This window comes from Rhinopithecus bieti, unplaced genomic scaffold, assembly GCF_001698545.2.
Source record: "Rhinopithecus bieti isolate Rb0 unplaced genomic scaffold, ASM169854v2 scaffold_15834, whole genome shotgun sequence".
Taxonomy (NCBI): domain Eukaryota; kingdom Metazoa; phylum Chordata; class Mammalia; order Primates; family Cercopithecidae; genus Rhinopithecus; species Rhinopithecus bieti.
This window is the reverse complement of record NW_016808980.1, coordinates 2,023,594-2,042,966: the sequence shown is the minus strand read 5'-3', so window position 1 is coordinate 2,042,966 and position 19,373 is coordinate 2,023,594. Positions and strand designations below refer to the sequence as shown.

General features: G+C 43.0%; 1 pseudogene; it reads left to right on the top strand.

Moving 5' to 3' along the window:
* The first annotated feature begins 10,879 nt into the window (after positions 1 to 10,879).
* LOC108539436 (40S ribosomal protein SA-like) lies at positions 10,880 to 18,937 on the top strand (annotated as a pseudogene).
* The last annotated feature ends 436 nt before the right edge of the window (positions 18,938 to 19,373 follow it).

The window sequence follows — 19,373 nt, the reverse complement described above, 5'->3', positions numbered from 1 at the left end:
TTGAGATGGAGTTTCGCTCTTGTTGCCCAGGCTGGAATGCAATGGCGTGACCTCGGCTTGCCGCAACCTCTGCCTCCCCGGTTCAAGCAATTCTCCTGCCTCAGCCTCGGGAATAGCTGGGATTACAGGCATGCACCACCATGCCCGGCTAATTTTGTATTTTTTTTTTCTTTTTTAGTGTTTAGGGGATCAGGGATTCTCCATATTGATCAGGCTGGTCTTGAACTCCCGACCTCAGGTGATCTGCCCATCTCAGCCTCCCAGAGTGCTGGGATTACAGGCATGAGTCACCGTGCCCAGTCTTTTTCCCATTTTTTATGAAGGTATAATCTACATAAAATGATAATCACACTTTTTAGTGTTCAGCTCCAAGTTTTGACAGATGTATATAGTTGTGTAACTACCACCATGATGAAGATAGAGAAGAGCTCTGTCACTTCCCAAAAATAACCTTATGCCCCTGTATCCAGGGCAATAATTTTCTCTTCAGCTGCATCTAAGCAGCTATCAAACCCATCCACTGAGTTCTCATTTTTGTGCACTCGTTTCTGTCATAGAAATTTAATTAATCATATAATCACCATTATATGTGATCATGTATGTTGTTTCATTTGTTTTCTATGTTTTCTATTTTTTAGTAGTTTAAAGCAGAAGGGTAAATCCAGTCCCTGCACTTCATCTGGACCAGAGTAAAAATTCCAACAAGTTTTTATATGTAATCTTTTCATTATCATTTGGTTGAAAATATTTTCTAATTTCCATTGTAATTTCTTCTTTGACTCATCAGTTATTTAAAAGTGTATGGTTTATTTTCCAAACATATGGGAAATCTTCTAGTTATCTTTGGATTAATTTCTAGCTTAAATATACTATAGCCAGAGAACATATTCTGTGTGATTTCAGTTCTTTGAAATTTGTTGAGACTTGCCTTATGGCCCAACATATGGTCTGCTTTGTTAAATGTTCCATCAGCTCTTCAAAATAATGTGTATTCTGTAGTTGTTGGGTGCAATGTTGTATGTATAGCAACTAGGCCAACTTATTAATCATGTTGATCAAGTATTGTAAATCCTTACCTTTTCATTTCATCGGATCATATTAAAATCCCTTAATGTGATTGTGGGCTTATCTATTTTCTTTTCAGTTTTGTTGACTTTGAGATTACATTATTTGATACAAATGAATTTTAAATTGCCAAATCTTCCTTATGAATTATACTTTTTATCATTATGAAATATCGCTTTTGCTGGGCACAGTGGCTCATGCCTGTAATCCCAGCCGTTTGGGAGGCTGAGGTGGGCAGATCATCTGAGGTCAGGAGTTCGAGACCAGCCTGGCCAACATGGAGAAACCCTGTTTCTACTAAAAATACAAAAAATTAGCTGGGTGTGGTGGCACATACCTGTAATCCAGCTATTTGGGAGGCTGAGGCAGGACAATCACTTGAACCTGGGAGGTGGAGGTCTCTGTGAGCCGAGATCATACCATTGCATTCCAGCCTGGGCAATAAGAACAAAACTCTGTCTCAAAAAAAAATAAAATAAGAAATATCACTCTTTATCTCTAGTAATATTTTTGCCTGAAAGTATACTTTGTCTGATATTCATGAAGCTATTTTAGCTTTCTTTTAATCTATCCTTTTCTATCCATTTGTTTTCAATCTATCCTCCTGTTTATGATAGTCCTTGTAAGCAGCATATTGTTGGATTTGTTTTTCTATCCAGTCTAATAATCTTCACCTCTTAATTAAGATATGTAATTCATTTGATTTTAAATATATTATCATCTTGTTACCTTTCTTTTGTATCATCTACTATAGTCCTCCTTTTCCCATCTTATTTTCTTTTGGAAAATATTCAATATGTATTATTACATAACACTCTCAATTATCTTATTATTTATACATTCTTTTACTGTCTTATGGATTTACCTAGAGATTGCAACATATATCCGTGATGTATCAGAAAAAATAAACCTAGCCTGGGCAACATGTGAGATTCCATCTCTACAAAAAAATTTTAAAATTTGCTGGATGTGTTGGCATGCATCTGTGGTCCCAGCTACTTAGGAAGCTGAGTTGGAAGAATCACTTCTTGAGCCCAAGAAGTCGAGGCTGCAGTGAGCCATATTTGTGCCACTGCACTCCAGCCTGGGCAACAGAGCAAGACCCTATCTCAAAAAATAGTATATACATACACACACACACACACACATATACACACACATACACACATATATACACACATTTATTTCATTCTGAATCCCTAAGTTGCATCTACACACACACATATTTATATATATATATATACACACACATACACATTCATATATATGTGCATGTGTGTGTGCTTTACCATTTGCCAGAAAACAAAAGGTCCTTGGAACACTTTAACTCCATTTACTACCTCCTAATTTTAAATGTTTTTATTGTCATGTGTTTCAATTCTATGTACAGTTGACCCTTGAACAACGTGGGTTTGAACTGCATAGGTCTACTTATACATAGATTTTCTTTCACTTCTGCCACCGCTGAGACAGCAAGACCAATCCCTCCTCTTCCTCTTGCTCCTCAGCCTACTCAGTGTGAAGACAGCAAGGATGAAGACCTTTATGATGATCCACACACCACTTAACAAATAGTAAATATATTTTCTCTTCCTTACGATTTTCTTAATAACATTTTCTTTTCCCTAGCTTACTTTATTATAAGAATATGGCATATAATCCATGTAACTTGTAAAATATGTGTTAACCAACTGTTTATGTTTTCAGTAAAGCTTCTGATCAGCAATAGGCTATTAGTAGTTAAGCTTTTGAGGAGTCAAAAGTTATACATGGATTTTTTGGCCAGGTGTGGCAGCTCATACCTGTAATCCCAGCACTTTTGGAGGCTGAGGTGGGTGGATTGCTTGAGCCCACGAGTTTGAGACCAGCCTGGGCAACATGGCAAAAATCTATCTCTTAAATTTAAAACATTTTGTTAAAATTAATCAATAAAAGTTATACATGGATTTTTAACTGTGCAGCAGGTCACCACCACTAACCCCAGTGTTGTTTAAGAGTCAACTGTATATTATCTTAATGTAATAATTATAAACATATTATAATAAACGTATTATCATTATAAATCTATCATATAAAAAGATAAACATATTAATTTATGAAATCAGTGTTCATTTAGATCTATCCATTTATTTACCCTCTGCATTGTTCTTTATTTCATCCTGAATTCCTAAATTGCCATTGAGGATCACTTTTCTACCTGGAAAATACTATTTATTATTTTCTTTAGTGTTAATATTCTGGTGAAAAATTATCTTGGCTTTTGTCAAAGAATGTCTCCATTTCTCCTTCATTTTTAAAAGTAGTATTCTGGGTAGAGAATCTAAGTTGACAGTTTTTTTTCCTGCACTTTGAAGCTATCATTTTATTGCCTTTTGGCTTCCATTATTTTTAGCTATTATCTTTGTCTCTTTGAAAGTAACATATCTAATTTCTGGATGCTTTATAAGTTTTTCTCTTTGTCTTTACCTTTAAGCAGTTTGACTATGATGTGACTAGGGATGATTTTCTTTGTATTTGCTGCATAGGGTTCTTAAAGATCCTTTAATATATGGATGAATGTCTTTTATCATTTTTGACTAATTCTCAGCGAATGTCTTTAATTGTATTCTTCCATATTCACTCTGTCCTCTCTGTGATTCCAATTCCATGTTTTAGACTGTTGCACCTTATATTGTGTGTCTCATGTTCTTTCATTTTCCACCTTTTGTCTCTCTTTGCTTCATTTACATATGTTCTCCTGATTTATTTTCAGGTTACTAATTTTCAGCTGCATCTAATCTACTATCAAAAACACATCCACTGAGCTCTCATTTTCAAGCATTTCCCAGTTGTAGAAATTTTATTTGATTCTCTTCTACAGTTTGTTATTCTCTACCAAAATTCCTCATCTTGTCACCTAGTGCTTTGAACGTTTCAATAATTATTATTTTAAAGTCCCTGTCAGACAATGCCAATATCTGAATTCCCTATAGTCCTATTTCTATTGACTGTATTTTTTCTTGGTTTTTGTTCTAATCTTGCCTTTTTGTCTTCCCAGGACTTTTGTAATTGTATGCTAGACCTTATAGATTTAAAGTGTAGAATATTTTAACCCCCTACATTGTATTTGTCTTAGCCTGGATTCCCCCAGAAAGGAGAACCTGAGACCTTGATTTGTGTGCAGGTAGTTAATTTTGTTAGTAATCCAAGCACACAGGAGTGGGATTCTGAGAAGAATATGACAGGGAAAGAGAGAAAGCCAATTCATGGGTACACACTTGAATTGGTCATTACTGGGGGTAACTGGGGATTCGTCCAAACTAAGACCTCCTAAACAACAACAACAAAAATCTAATTGCATCTCAAAATGTCCTGCCTAAAGAATGAAGAAGCATTTATTCCCCAACTCGCATTCCCCATTGGTCAAGGGTTGCTTATGGGTGGTTAATTCTGTTTCACTTCCAGGATGCATGTACATGATCGAAAGGTAGATTCCCATGGCCAGAGGCATCAGAGTAGCCCTGACATGGGGAGTTAGAGATAGCAAAGGCTGAGGCAGGTGATGCTGAGTTACACCTGCACAAAGTTAGTTGTGGCAACAGTGGCTGGAATAAAATACAGAGCAGTAAGATATGAGGAGGGACGGAAAAAACTTCCAGTCTCTTTCCAAAGAGGATGTATTTTGCTTCTAACAGGCAACTGGGTTAGGAAAAGATGAACCTGATTCAATCACGGATTTTAATGGCTCAGAGCCGAGCTTCAGTCCTTCTGAAGGATGGTCTGTTCCTAGTTCTCCCTTACTTCTAAGCGGCAGCTCTCCGGGGTCCTCAATCAATCCTAGGGTGTTTACCAGGGCCCTCCTTCTGTGGCTGGCTCTGAATGCCCGTATTTGTTGCCCCAGCTCCATAAATCTGCCTTCAAATCAATGAATGCCTTAGGGGGAAAAGTGGTTTGAAATATCAGACTCAGCGTTAAGGGTTTATTTTCCTTCTGGGGTCTTGACCCCTTGAATCCTGGTTGCCTTTGGTAGTTTTCCAAAGCCTTAAATCAGATCTTCTTTTTTACGCCCAGGTTTTCTAGTTGTTCTCAGAAGGAAGATTTGTCTAAAACAAGTTATCTGCCATTGCTGAAAGCAAAACCTTCTCATTTGTTTATGAAAAGGTTTTGGAGGTAGACGTGTACCTTCAAGTGTTAAAAACAGCCTTAAAAAACAATCGCCTCAAAGTCAGGGTTGAGCTTTGCATCCATACTCTCCTCCTCTTTCTAGGACCCCTGCCCTCAGCCCCACCATAGCTGTCACAGTGTCTGTCACTTGGCACACACTTAATACGTGTTCAGTGAATGCATACCCTGCAGAATTCCTTGCTGTGTCTGTGGAGGATGCTGTGGGGGTTGGGAAGACCATCCTCTTCCTTCAAAGTCCCCATGGAGCTGACAAGAAGCTAAGGTGGGGATGAGAGGTCCCACAGACTTTAACAATCATAAGATCCCCCCCGGGAGAAGACTGATATGAGCTCATTTCTGGACCCCATCCTGGAGTTTTAATTTAAATCTAAGGCCAACATCTACTGGGAAAATATACCCTAAGCAACAATGGCTCCAGCACTAATAATTGCCCAAGACCTGAAATTCCTAATTCAAGGAGGACCCAATTTGGGGACCCCTTATAGAGGATCTCCAGGCCAGAACAAGCGTGATCTGAAGATACAGTATCTGCTGGAATGGTGTTTCCCAAAGCATGGGACCCCAGGTGACTTTGCATGGTAGAGGGGCCACCACTTGAAACAGCATTGAATCCCAGAGTAAGTAACTCTTTTTCTATCCTCGTTCAGTCCATTCAACTAAATCAAGGAGAAAGACTCAGGATGGTGCTAGGAGGTCCTTAACCCTTCTCCAACACACGTCCATCATCCTTCTTAACAAAAGATGGGCAGGTCTCAGGTTAAGAGCCTTCTTAGGCAAAAGTATTAGCTAGTAGACAATAACATGATTTTCACTGTATTTCTGTTTACTTGTAAAGTCTATTTATAGAGCATGATATTGGCTTTCCATTTACCTTAGTGACATAAGTTTAAGTAAACTTGAGAGTTCATGTCAACAAAAATATTAAGTTAATGGTCGCTTTAATTGTACATAACTGGAGCAAAACCCATGAAGGTTGTGTGTAAAGAAGTGAAATTTGAGGAACAGTGTCCTGAAGCAGTTCTCCTTCACTGGGAACAGACGGATGATGATGAGAACAAAAGATGTGACCCCAGGGAACCTAGGAAGCCAGAAACCCACACCAAGGCGCCTGGCCATTTAGTTCCTACCACCCAACCAGGAAGGAATGAGGGTCAGTCGGGAGCAGACAGGTACCAGCCTGCCCAACCTCCACCAGAGATAAGTTCCTTGGGGTCAGGACCAGCCATTTCCTAGTGATGCTCGTTTCCAGTATAAACACTCCTTTAAGGAATCCAACATTTTTTCTAGCACCTCGTGAGACTGAAAGAGACGCATGTGAGAGTCTGAAGGAGAAGGTGAGAAGCAGGTGGGGGCAGTGAGAACTTTCACATGGTACTCAAGAGAAGTGGAAAGAAGTTTGTAAAAGGAGCCAAGTGCGTTTAAGCATTCACAAGACGTTTTCTATGGGCTCCGTTTTCTTTTTCCTCTGTGTGTGTGTGTGTTCTGAGACAGTCTCACTCTGCTGCCAGGCAGTGAGTGCAGTGGTGCAATCTCGGCTCTACTGCAACCTCCACCTCCCCGGTTCAAGAGATTCTCCTTCCTCAGCCTCCCACGTAGCTGGGACTACAGGCGTCCACCACCATACCCAGCTAATTTTTGTATTTTTAGTAGAGATGGTGTCTTGCTATATTGTCCAGGCTGGTCTTGAACTCCTAACCTCAAGTGATCTGCCCACCTCAACCTCCCAAAGTGCTGGGATTACAGGCATGATTACACCACGCCTGGCTTGTATGGGTTCTTGAACCTTCCTAGAGGGATACCTAATACTCATCAACAGTGAGGCAAATAGTCCCACTTCCAAAACCTTCCTAGGTTGCCTGACATGAAGGCCACTGATTGGTTCATTACAAATTTGCTGCACAAACGTAAGGCCTGCATAGACCACCGCCATGGGAAGGCAGCCTAGAGGTGACGGAAGGCCAATGTTCCTGCCTGTCACATTTGCCTGAGATGAATGGCTTTCATTTCCCCAAGCCACCGAGACATAATCACCCACCGCACCTCTGCCCAAGTTTAATTTCACATCATGCAGCTTTCACAATTGAGTGATTGGGGGCAGTGTTTATCGAGGAAATCTTTTTGTAGCCACCAAACCTGTGGAACCATTTTCTCCTTTAATTTCCGTTCCTTACTTCCTGTAGAAACAAATAAGATTGAGTGAGGGAGCCGCTCTGCGAAGACAGGAAATATGTATGTATCCAAACCAAGAAACATCCCATCCATTATGTAAGTGGGAGGGGCTGAGAAGAACGAGGAAAAAGTTGTAAAATGGCAGCCCGAGGGCCCACATTGGCCAGCAAAGGTGTTTTGTTTGGACCACACGGTGTTTTATTGTTTTGTTTTATAACATTAAAAATATGTAAAACTTCAGAGATTTAAAATCCATAAAAATCCAGCTGTCAGGCTTCTCCTGGAAAAATCAGATCTGAACATACTGGGCCAACAATATGGCACCAACCAGATGGAACCAAATGACCGGGGCACAGGCTCCCCAGTTTGCCTCAATCCCTACCCCCACTTCGCTCCTGTGTGTTTCCCATGGAGTAACCAACTCATCCTGGTTGGCCTCAGGTGGTTCTGGCCTTAACACTGAAAGTCTTATGTCCTGGGAGCCTTCTCAGTCCCAGATGAACTGAGATGGTCAGTTATCTTGGGTAGCAACCTGGCCCCAATAAACATAGTGGACAATATTCATACTATTTGCATCTTCTGCTAAGCACAGCTCTACGCATTGTAAGTGAGTTAGCTTGCTTAATCCTTGCAGCAACTCTATGAGGCAGGTACTATATCATCCCAGTTTTACAGGTGAGAAACTGAGGCACAGTCAGCTGAAGTATATGCAGCCTAGAGGACTCAGCTATGAGTTGGGACTTCAGTCTCTTTCCCTGGGTGGGGTCTCTCTAATCCAGGGAGTCAGGGCATCTTATTTTAGGTCCATGCAAGAGGAGGAAATTGACTGATCTGCTTCTAATCCACTTATCACCATGGCCCTCTTGGTGGCAGAGGTGGTTCCTACCCATCCAACATGTAGTCCCTCCTCTTCTTGCTTAAGATTACAGGGCCTCGATTTTGTACAGGGAAGGTGAGCTCCTCCCCTACCCAACCCAAAAGAATGACAGTAGATGGTCCGCAGCATGGTAATTTTACTCCCCTTAGCTTAGTTTGGTTGGTTTAGGATGTATGGCCTAGTTCTGCACAATGAGACGTTAAGAGGAGATGTGGTGAGGTTTTTGTTCCTTGGAAGGTTTTCACTTCCTGATAAAAGTAGCAATAGGGATGAGACCTTCTCCTATATTCTGCCTTGAATGAGGTTGTGTAAGGATGGGATGCTCGGAGCTGTGGCAGCCGTTTTGTGACCCAGGCACAAACCTAAGGATGAAAAGTCAACAGATTCAGCAGGGTGGGCCTGAGGGGCAGAAAGAGCCTTGGTCCTTGGTGACACAGTGAAGCCACCAAGCCAACCCTGGAGTAACCCACCTCCAAACTCCTTTACTGATTGCTTAGGTCACTGTTAGTTCATTACATTGTAACTTGCAGCTAAACGTATCTTAACTGATATACCATGGGACACTCAAGAACACCTTTGCTTTTCCCATAAAGTCTAGAGCAGCCCATGCCCTAGTTTCCTTCTGTCTGAGCCCTCCCCCGACCCTGTAGGGACTTCCAAGGTTTAGGAGGCACCTCCCAAGCATGAGGCACCCCCAGGGCCAGTCTCACCATGTCAGCCACATGGGAGTGAACAAAACAGAGAAATATCGATTGGCTGAGGAGCCAAAAGCTCATCGTGTGGAAGAAAAATGGGTCAAGAGAAGTGGCGTGTTTCTCCCAATGTATTCTGCAAGTAATGGAGTGAGCGCTAGTGAGGGTGTGAGACCTGTCCCTGGGACAGTTCCTTCCCATCTCCCCCAAGTGCTCTCCCCCATCATAGCCTCTGCAGGTCCTGGCTTTGACACTCACTCACTGTGTGACTTTAACGGGGTCCTTTGCCTTTCTGTGCCTCAGTTTCCCCATCTTTAAAATGGAGATAATCTCATCCTCAGTGTTGTGTGGTAATTGAACAAAATGATAACTGTAACATTTTCTCCAAGGTGCCTGCTCCATAGGCGTATTCTATAAATGTTTGTGATTATCTTTATTATGGAGCTGGGGAGATGGAGTAAGTGAGAAGGAGTTAGGCACCAACATTCCTATTTTGTAGGTAAAGAACCTACAACTTTGAGAGGCTACAATGGATTGCCCTCAAGTCACCCAAATAATAGGCAAATAACTAAATTTGAATTTAAACCTGGATCTATCCCATTCCAAAATCTGTTCTAGAAAGCAGAGTATTATTTTGAAGCAGGTACTAAAGGCAAGGAAAAAACCAAAAATTTCTATTCATATTTGGGATTCTTTCAATAAAGAAAAGCAAAGAGGTTTTCTGGATGGCAGGCTAAACTATTTTTACTGACACCTTTAATTAAAGACAATCACCCTTGGTGATAGAATGGCTGATCTCAGCTCTCAGGAAAATTACCCCAAATGACAAATGGAATTAAATATCCACTCAGCTACTGACAGATGCTCTCCGAAGCAAGAGAACCACAGGACTTGATTACAATGACAAGAACAGGGTCTGGCCCCCAGATTGGAGGAGAACAAAATCCACTTTCAAATGATTCTCCAATGACTTCAATTAACCGTGGGCTAAACCAGGCAGTTAGTTGTATAAGGTAGATCTCTTTGTGGTTCAAATTAAATTTCATCTAGTACAAATGCTGCTTTGAGGTTTTCAGAGAGAAAACACAATACTCAGGAAAGGACTTTGGATTTCGTCTGCGTGTGTTGTGTAATTAGAGATCAGGTGGGCTCTCCTTATTCCCCAGGGCATGTTTAAGCTATTTTGTTTGTTGATAATTATTTATAATAATTGTTAGCAACATCCTCATAATACTCCCATTCCTACTGACCTGTCCAATTCCCATCTACCACAAAAGAATCAGCAAACTCTAGGCTCTGAGCCAAATCCGACCAATGCTTGTTTTTTTGTAAATACATTTTTTGGAGCACTCCCATATTCATTCCATTTACATATTGCCTCGGGCTGCTTTCTTGCTGCAAGGGCAGAGCTGAATTGTTGTGTAAGTTGCAACAGAGACTGTAGGTGGCCTGCTAAGGTGAAAATTTCTTTCAGGTCCTTTAAGAAAACATGGCTTATGCCTGTAATCCCAGCACTTTGGGAAACCGAGGCAGGCAGATCACCTGAAGTCAGGAATTTGAGACCAGCCTGGCCAACATGGTGAAACCCCCGTCTCTACTAACAATATGAAAATTAGCTGGGTGTGGTGGCATGGGCCTGTAATCCCAGCTGCTCAGGAGGCTGAGGCAGGAGAATTGCTTGAACCCAGGAGGCAGAGGTTGCAGTGAACTGAGATCACGCCACTGCACTCCAGCCTGGGTAACAGAGTGAGACTCCATCTCAAAAAACAACAACAAAAAAAAGTACAAACCCCTGCAGAGACAGTAGAGAGGAAGCCTTTCTGAAGGACAGACATTGTTGGCCACGCTCAGAAGTTGAGACTTTGCCCAGAAGGTGATAGGGAGCTCCTGGAAGGTTAGAAGGAGGGGAAACATGGCCCCTGCAGCAGATGCCATCAGTGCCTCATCCTGTCCCCTGGTCACCTTTGCAAGGATAAGGTCACTTACTAACACCTGTGGGCATGCAAGCCCTGCCCTGTCCATGCTCACATTAGTGATGCAGGGACTCCAACGTCCAGAGAGCCCAGGCTCAGGAGTCAGCTAGACCTGTATTCAAATTCCAGCTTCTCACATGTCCTACTGAGTGACCTTAAGCAAGTTGCTAAATTTTTCTGTGGCTAGAGAGATGGGCAGGCCAACTTTTCAGGGCCTTGGGGGACATGTGAGGAGAAACAGACAGCACAGATGTTAAGTTCAATTTGTGCTTGTTTAAAAGATAAGGAGGAGGCCAGGTGCAGTGACTCACATTCAAAATCCCAGAGCTTCGGGAGGCCAAGGCAGGAGGATTGCTTGAGCCCAGGAGTCCAGGACAAACCTGGGCAATGTGGTAAGACCCTGTCTCCACAAAAAGTTAATAATTAGCTGGGCATGGTGACGTGTGCCTGTAGTCCCAGCTACTTGGGAGGCTGAAGCAGGAGGATCACAGCTACAGTGAGCTGTGATCATGCCACTGTACTCCAGCTAGCCTGGGTGACAGAGACAGACGCTTTCTTGAAGCAGAAGCAGAAGAAAGAAGAAAAAGAAAGGAGGAGGAGGAAAGAAAAACAGTAAGGGGGGGAAAAAACTGTTGTAAGAAACCAGTATAACTCCTGACAGTGCCCCTGTCCAACACAGTGGCCAGCTCAGAGAGCTCAGAGAACGGAAGTCTGTGTCTCATCTTTGCTCTAGGATTTGAATAGTCAGTTCCACCTGCTTAAGATCCCAGAAAATGGGGGCCATTTTTATTATGTTTTGATTTCAGCAAATTACCACTTTCCTCAGGAAAGTCTACCAAAATAATGGACAGGAAGTTGTAGAAATTCAGGAGAGAGACCCATTTTGCTCGAATGACAGCAAACCACATTTGAACTTGAGCTAATTTAATTCTCTGCTCCAGTTCAATATTTCCAGCGAAGATTTTGAGCAAAATTAGATTTTCAGTAATGAAGATGAATTTCAATACATGCCACAGCTGGGCAGATTCAACTTGTTGCACCCACGGCGTTATTTCCTGGACACATTGAAGAGTAAAGTCTGAAACTCACAGTTTAAATGAAGCCAGGAAAGAAAATAAACCCTTTAGCACTAGGCAGGATGGAGAGGGTTTTAGCCAGGCCCTTGAAGTACTTCACTTACAGGATCTTACTGTGCTGGGAGAAATAGTGACCCAGCTCTCAGGAATATAGACAGTTTGAGCTGGAACAGTTTTTGACATTACCTAGGGCAACTAAGGTTCCGTAAAACAAGAACCATAAGATTTTGTTTTGTTTTGTTTTGTTTTGTTTTGTTTTTTATAAAACAGGGTCAGGCGCAGTGGCTCACGCCTGTAATCCCAGCACTTTGAGAGGCCGAGGTGGTCGGATCACAAGGTCAGGAGATTGAGACCAACCTAGCCAACAGGTGAAACCCTGTCTCTACCAAAAATACAAAAATTAGCTGGGTGTGGTGGCACGTGCCTATAATCCCAGCTAGTTGGGAGGCTGAGGCAGGAGAATTGCTAGAACCAGGGAGTCAGAGGTTGCTGCAGTGAGCCGAGATGGCACCACTGCACTCCAGTCTGACAACAGAGCAAGACTGTGTCTCAAAAAAAAAAAAACAAAAACAAAAAAAACAAGCTTTTACTCTGTTACCGAGGCTGGAGTGAAGTGGTGGTGGTGCAGTCATAGCTCACTGCAGCCTTGACCTGCCCTCAAGTGATCATCCTGCCTCAGCCTCCCGCGTAGCTGAGATTATAGACACACACCACCATGCTCAGCTAACTTTTCAATTTTTAGTAGAGACAAGTTCTTGCTCTATTGCCCAGGCTGGTCTTGAGCTCCTGGGCTCAAGTGATCCTCCAGCCTCAGCCTCCTAAAGTTCTGGGATTATAGGCATGAGCCACCACACCCAGCCCACCATGAGATGTTTCTAAGAGTACAAGAGCCCAGCAATGAGTAACAAAATCTTTAAATCCACCTATCAAGAAAGATATTCCCTTTTCAATTCATCTTTCCCATTACATCGATGAAGGAGTCTCTGTTTGATGTTACTAGTTCTTTAACACTTCATTTTGAAACAATAGGCCATAGGTCAGTGGCCACGCTGCCCAGCTAGAATTTTCCTTATAGATCAGGAGTCAGCAAATACTTCCCACAAAGGGCCAGAGAGAGATGATTTCAGACTCTGCATGCCTCATGGTCTCTGTCACAATCAAAGGCAAAGGCAACCATTGACAAAAAGTCCTAAAGTTTATAGACAAAAAGTCCTAAAGTTTATAGACAAAATGTCATATAGTATGAGTGCGGTTGTGTTGCAATACACCTTTACTTATGGGTACTGAAAGTTGAAATATTCTTCACATATCATGAAATATTATTCTTCCTTTGATTTTTTTTTTTCCCAACCATTTAAAAGTGGAAACATCTTTCTTAGCTTGGGAACAGCACAAAAACAGGCGGCAAGCTGGATCTGGCCATGGCCATAATTTGTAGACTCTGTTGTAGAGTAGGGTGGTGGCCACAGAAGAGGAGTCCACTGTGCTCATCACCAGCTTGGACTCTGCAATTCCAGCTCCTCAGTTTATCACTTCTGTGACTCCAGAGAGTTACTTTGCTTCTTTGTGCCTCAGTCTTCCCCTCTGTAAAGTGGGAATAATAACAGCACCTACCTCAGCAGGTTGTTATGAGCATGAAGTGAGCTAATCCACATTAAGAGCTTAGAACATGACATGGTATGCAGTGTTAAATCGATATTAGCTCTTGTTATTGTTTATTTTTACTTGTACTTTCTCTTTAGAGCAACCGATACTGGTTTTTCAAACATGGTGATAATATACTTTCTTTTTTACCTAATCTTATTTAGGTAAAAAGTCAATTTAAAGGGAAATATCATTTGAATGTATATAGTCTTATGCAAATAGGGCAAAAATTATAAATGGGACACTCAAATGACTGATGGTTCAGAAATACTTTGCTAGTTCCTTATCTTCACTATACAAGGTTGAGAAATAAATATTAAAGATCAGACAGAGTCTTCATATAAAAAGAGAATTAGGCCAAGTGCAGTGGCTCACACCTGTCATCTCAGCCCTTTGAGAGGCCAAGACAGGTGGATTGCCTGAGCTTAGGAGTTCGAGACCACCTTGGGCAACACGGCGAAACCCCGTCTCTACTAAAATACAAAAAATTAGCCAAGCATGGTGGTGGGCATCTGTAATCCCAGCTACTCAGGAGGCTGAGAATTGCTTGATCCCTGGAGGCAGAAGTTGCAGTGAGCCGAGATGGCATCACTGCACTCTAGCTTGGGCTACAGAGTGAGACTCTGTTTCAAAAAAAATTTTTAATAAAATAAATTAATTTAAAAAATAAATAAAAGAGAATTCGAGTGCATTTCATTGTCTGTGACTTTTAACTGTTAGAGTCATGTGTATAGATTGTCTTCCTGCCCCTCCTACACCATGAGCTCATAGAGGGAAGGGACACATGGCTTCTGAACCCCTAACCCTCAGAATGCGGAACATAGCACACAGACAGTGACCATTGATATTTGTTTTTTGAATTGAGGTAAGGTGGACTATTCCATCTCAACTAAGAACTAAAATAAAATCCTAAGGCCCCCAACCAACTGAATAGACCCTCCTTGGCCAAGAGAACCTCAGAGAAACTGTAAAAACTGAGTTCCAGGCCATCACGGGACAGGAGGTCAGACTCACCCTGTTATAAACCCCTTCCCTTTTGTGGCTTGAACACAATAACTGACCAATGTTAATGTGAACATAGAGATCATAAGACTGATAGAATGGACTCTTTGTGGCAATAAGGTACCAAATTATAAACAGGATCTAAGGCCAAGCCAAGCAAGGGTTAAGTGACACACCCCCATCCTTAAAGATACTACTGTAGTCATGTTCTAACGAATCTAAGGTTTCTCTAGCATCTGAACAAGCACTGACCTCAAGATCGGCAACACTAAACAACTTCAACTCATGCCATATACTGACTAACTGTCCCCGTTCCACAAGCCACAGCTTCAGCTTTGACTGGACAGAGGCTGATTTCAGTACTTCCTCCTGATAAGAGACCACCAGCTGTAAACAGGTTCTGGCCGGTTTACAGAGGCTGCACACTGAGTGCCTTCAAGGCCCTGCTTTACCTTTTGACCTACAGGGTATAACTAGAATGCATTTAAACACTGTCTCCTTCCCAAAGAGAACATAAGGCACACATAACACACACGTTTGTTCATACATACATCAGAACCCCTTTCATGAATATTCATAGCTCCTCCTGTAACCTGTTGAATATGTCTACTTGGCCAACCCATCCATGAATTTCTTTCTCATCTTTCCCTCCCTCAAAGTGCCTGCTAACGGCCTCTTCCAGAGGCGATGTTTTCCGGTCTGGCAGAATGGCCACCTTCCAGGCTACAATCCTTTATAAGAAATAGTCTCCTTTCTAAATTTATAAATTTGTGATTTTTTTTCAGTTGACACAACACATATGAACCTTCAAGTCACTTCCAGCCTCCCAAAAGACCAGGAGTCCGATTTTTTTTATTCATTCATTTCGCAGACACTTAAGAACCCCAACCAGGAGCAAGCTGTGCTCAGAGAACCCTGAGAAAAGCAGTAAATAACCTAACCATTGCTCCTGGTCTTTGATGGTTGGCTCTGAATTATCTGATCACACATTCCTAACTTTAAAAACTGCTAAACACTGGCCTTTACTACGTATCAATTATTAATATGTATTTAGCATTATTTATTGTTATGGTATCATATAATAATAATTATGTTATTACATAGTCATAATTTTTTTTTTTTTTGGAGACAGAGTCTCACTCTGTCACCCAGGCTGGAGTGCAGTGGCATGATCTCGGCTCACTGCAACCTCCGCCTCCTGGGTTCAAGCAATTTTCCTGTCTCAGTCTCCTGAGTAGCTGGAATTACAGGGACCTACCACCACACCCAGCTAATGTTTATATTTTTAGTAGAGATGGGGTTTCACCATGTTGGCCAAGCTGGTCTTGAACTCCTGACCTCAAAGTGACCTGCCCAGCTCAGCTTCCCAAAGTGCTGGGATTACAGGTACGAGCCACTGCACCCAGCCATATCATCATAATTACACATAATAATATATTATAAGATATAAAATATAATTATAAAATATAATATTGGTGTTATAATTAACAAAGTACTATTTATTAATTAGGAATAAAAAGGAAGAAATGACCATAGCTCCTGAGCTGCCCCTAGTGTGATGAACCTGGTGTGATGAACCAGGAGCGGCTCAGAAGCAATGATTGTTCCTTTTTATTCCTAATTAATACTTGAATTATTAATTATATATGTATTTATTTATAAATTGCATGTGGATACCACTTTTTTTCTTTTTCTTTTCTTGAGACAGAGTCTCTCTCTGAAGCCCAGGCTGGAGTGCAATGGCATGATCTTGGCTCACTGCAACCTCCGCCTCCTGGGTTCAAGAGATTCTCCTGCCTCAGCCTTCCAAGTAGCTGGGATTACAGGTGCCTGCCACCACGCCTGGCTAATTTTTGTATTTTTAGTAGAGATGGGGTTTCATCATGTTGGCCAGGCTGATCTTGAACTCTTGACCTCAAGTGATCCACTTGCCTCGGCCTCCCAAAGTACTAGAATTACAGGCATGAGCCACCACACCTGGCCGTGGATACCAATTTTCCAGTCTATCCCACACATTATAAAACAGGCGAAGGACTGTGAAACCAAAGTTATAAGGTCCTCAGTGCTGCTACTTTCTTTCCACGCACCCCACTTTGAAGAGGACCCTGGGTGTGGCGGAGGCCAAGCTCACACCTGCACATAGTCATAATGCAGGGGTAAGCCCCTGGTCAAAGTGTGACTGTGTTTGCTGGATGGGGAAGATGGTCCAAGGTTGGGGACATCTGTGACAGACCTGAAGCTGAGCTAGAGCTGAGATGGAAGTAGACTTTCAGAGGCAGAAAAGTCCAGAAGGAACAGTCCCTCCCAAGCAGGGACCCCGCGGTTCCAAGCTCTCTTCCTCCTGCCACCTTCACAGCTCGGGAATGGGAGGGAGGAGGGTAGAGGTAGGGAGAGCTGGTGAGTTTGAGATGCCCTTTATCTGGTACATTATCTTAGCATGGCCGGAATAACTCCCACATCATGACATTGGCCATGGGGTTTTTCTTATTCCCTTCCCTGTGTTCAAGGAAGCCTGTACATCTCAGCAAAACTTCCTGCTGTCTTTCTGGCAAGGAGCCCAGCTTCATCATCACTGAGCGCTGCCCTTTGGTGCCAGTGCAGAACACGACAATAAAGCCTGACAGTGGGATTAGGATTTTGCAGACCCTCGACAGCAGGTCTGTGGAGCTTGGGAGACTTCCAGGGGCCCTGCCTGTTACAGAAGCTGGGCACACAGCTCCATAGATATTTGTCTAGTGAATGAATGCAGGTACAGATGAGTGAATGGAGGAATATTTGCTCAAGTCCTAGCTCCACTATTTTCAGAACAAAACCACTAATAGAAAGAGGAGCTAGATTGCATTATTTCCAATTCTTACAACTGCACAGCAGAAATTATTTTGGCCCTGTGAATACTAGGACTGAGAGGAGAGAGGACTCCCAGCATCCCACCTGCTAGGAAAGGGGCAGAGCTGCTGCGAGGCCCCAGGTAGCCTGACCCTGAGCCAGCTTCTCATCCCCTTTGCCAATGGCTTCAATGTGGGGACTGAAGGGGATGCTACTGGCTAGGTCAACCCAATCATCTGACTCTCAAATATCACCTCCCATACCTCTGCTATCTGTTTACCCACAAGCTACTGGAATACCTCCAGCTACGGGCCTCCCATTTTTACCTTTGGATAACTAGAAGATTCTTCTTAATTTGGAGCTGACATTGGTTTCCCTGTGACGCTGTTTATGGAGTCCGTCTTTGGGAGTTTTAGAAAACAAGTCTCCTCACTTTCCCTGCTACCCACAGAGGGGGTCCACAGAGTGTTGTTCTGGATTCCTGTCATAACTCAAAGGGAAACTTTCACAAGGTCCAGAGCCCTTGATGTCCTGCAAATGAAAGAGGAGGATGTCCTTAAGTTCCTTGCAGCAGGAACCCACTTACATGGCACCAACCTTGACTTCCAAATGGAACAGCACATCTGTAAGAGGAAAAGTGGCGGCATCTACGTCATGAATCTAAAGAGGACCTGGGAGAAGCCTCTGCTGGTGGCTCGCACCATTGTGGCCATAGAAAACCCTGCTGATGCCAGTGTCATATCCTCCGGTAGCACTGGCCAGAGGGCCGTGCGGAAGTGTGCTGCTGCTACTGGAGCCACTCCTATTGCTGGCCACTTCACTCCTGGAACCTTCACTAACCAGATCCAGGCAACCTTCCCGGATCCACGAGTTCTTGTGGTTACTGATTGCAGGGCTGGTGACCAGCCTCTCACAGAGGCATCTTAGGTTACAACGTATCTACCATTGCTCTGTGTCACACAGATTCTCCTCTGTGCCATGTGGACATTGCCATCCCACGCAACAAGAAGCTCACTCAGTGGGCTTGATGTGGATGCTGGCCCAGGAAATTCTGCCCATGCAGCGGCTCAATTGCCTGCAAACAGCGGTGGGAGGTCATGCCTGATCTCTACTTCTTCAGAGATCCTGAAGAGATTGAAAAAGAAGAGCAGGCTGCTGCTGAAAAGGCTGTGACAAGGAGGAATTTCAGGGTGAATGGACACTGCTCTGGCTCCAGAGTTCACTGCTACTCAGCCTGAGGTTGCAGACTGGTCTGACGGCCCGCAGGTGCCCTCTGTGCCTATTTGGCAGTTCCCTACCCAAGACTGGAGGGCTCAGCCTGCCACGGAAGACTGGTCTGCCACTCCCCCTGCTCAGGCCACTGAATGGGTAGGAGCAACCACTGAATGGCCTTACACTGTTCATGCACAGGCTCTGAAGCAACATGGAAATAAGGCTGACAGAAAATAAACACCAGTTTCTAAAAATGTTTTTAAAAAGAAAAGAAAACAAGTCCACTCTTTCAGATATGTGGATTAATGTGTGTGTGTGTGTGTGTGTGTGTGTGTTTAGAGAGGTAGATAATGCTAGCATTCAATATTGATAGAATGTTTATATATTATTAAGATTGATTGCATGCTTATCATGTGCCAAGTACTTTACAGAAATTATCCCACTTAATCCTCACAACACAACTGTGAAGTAGGTATCCTCAGACCCCCTTCTTCGGATAAGCACACCAAGGTTCAGAGAGCTTGCACCACCTGCTCAGAGCCCCACAGGCAATTGCTGTCTGAGCAGAAGCTACACTCAGGCCCACAGTAACCCCAGCACCCTCTGTTCAGCTGCCATGCCACCCTCTTGCAGGCCTTACTAGCCTGGTCTCTTGCCTCTAAAGACAGTCCAT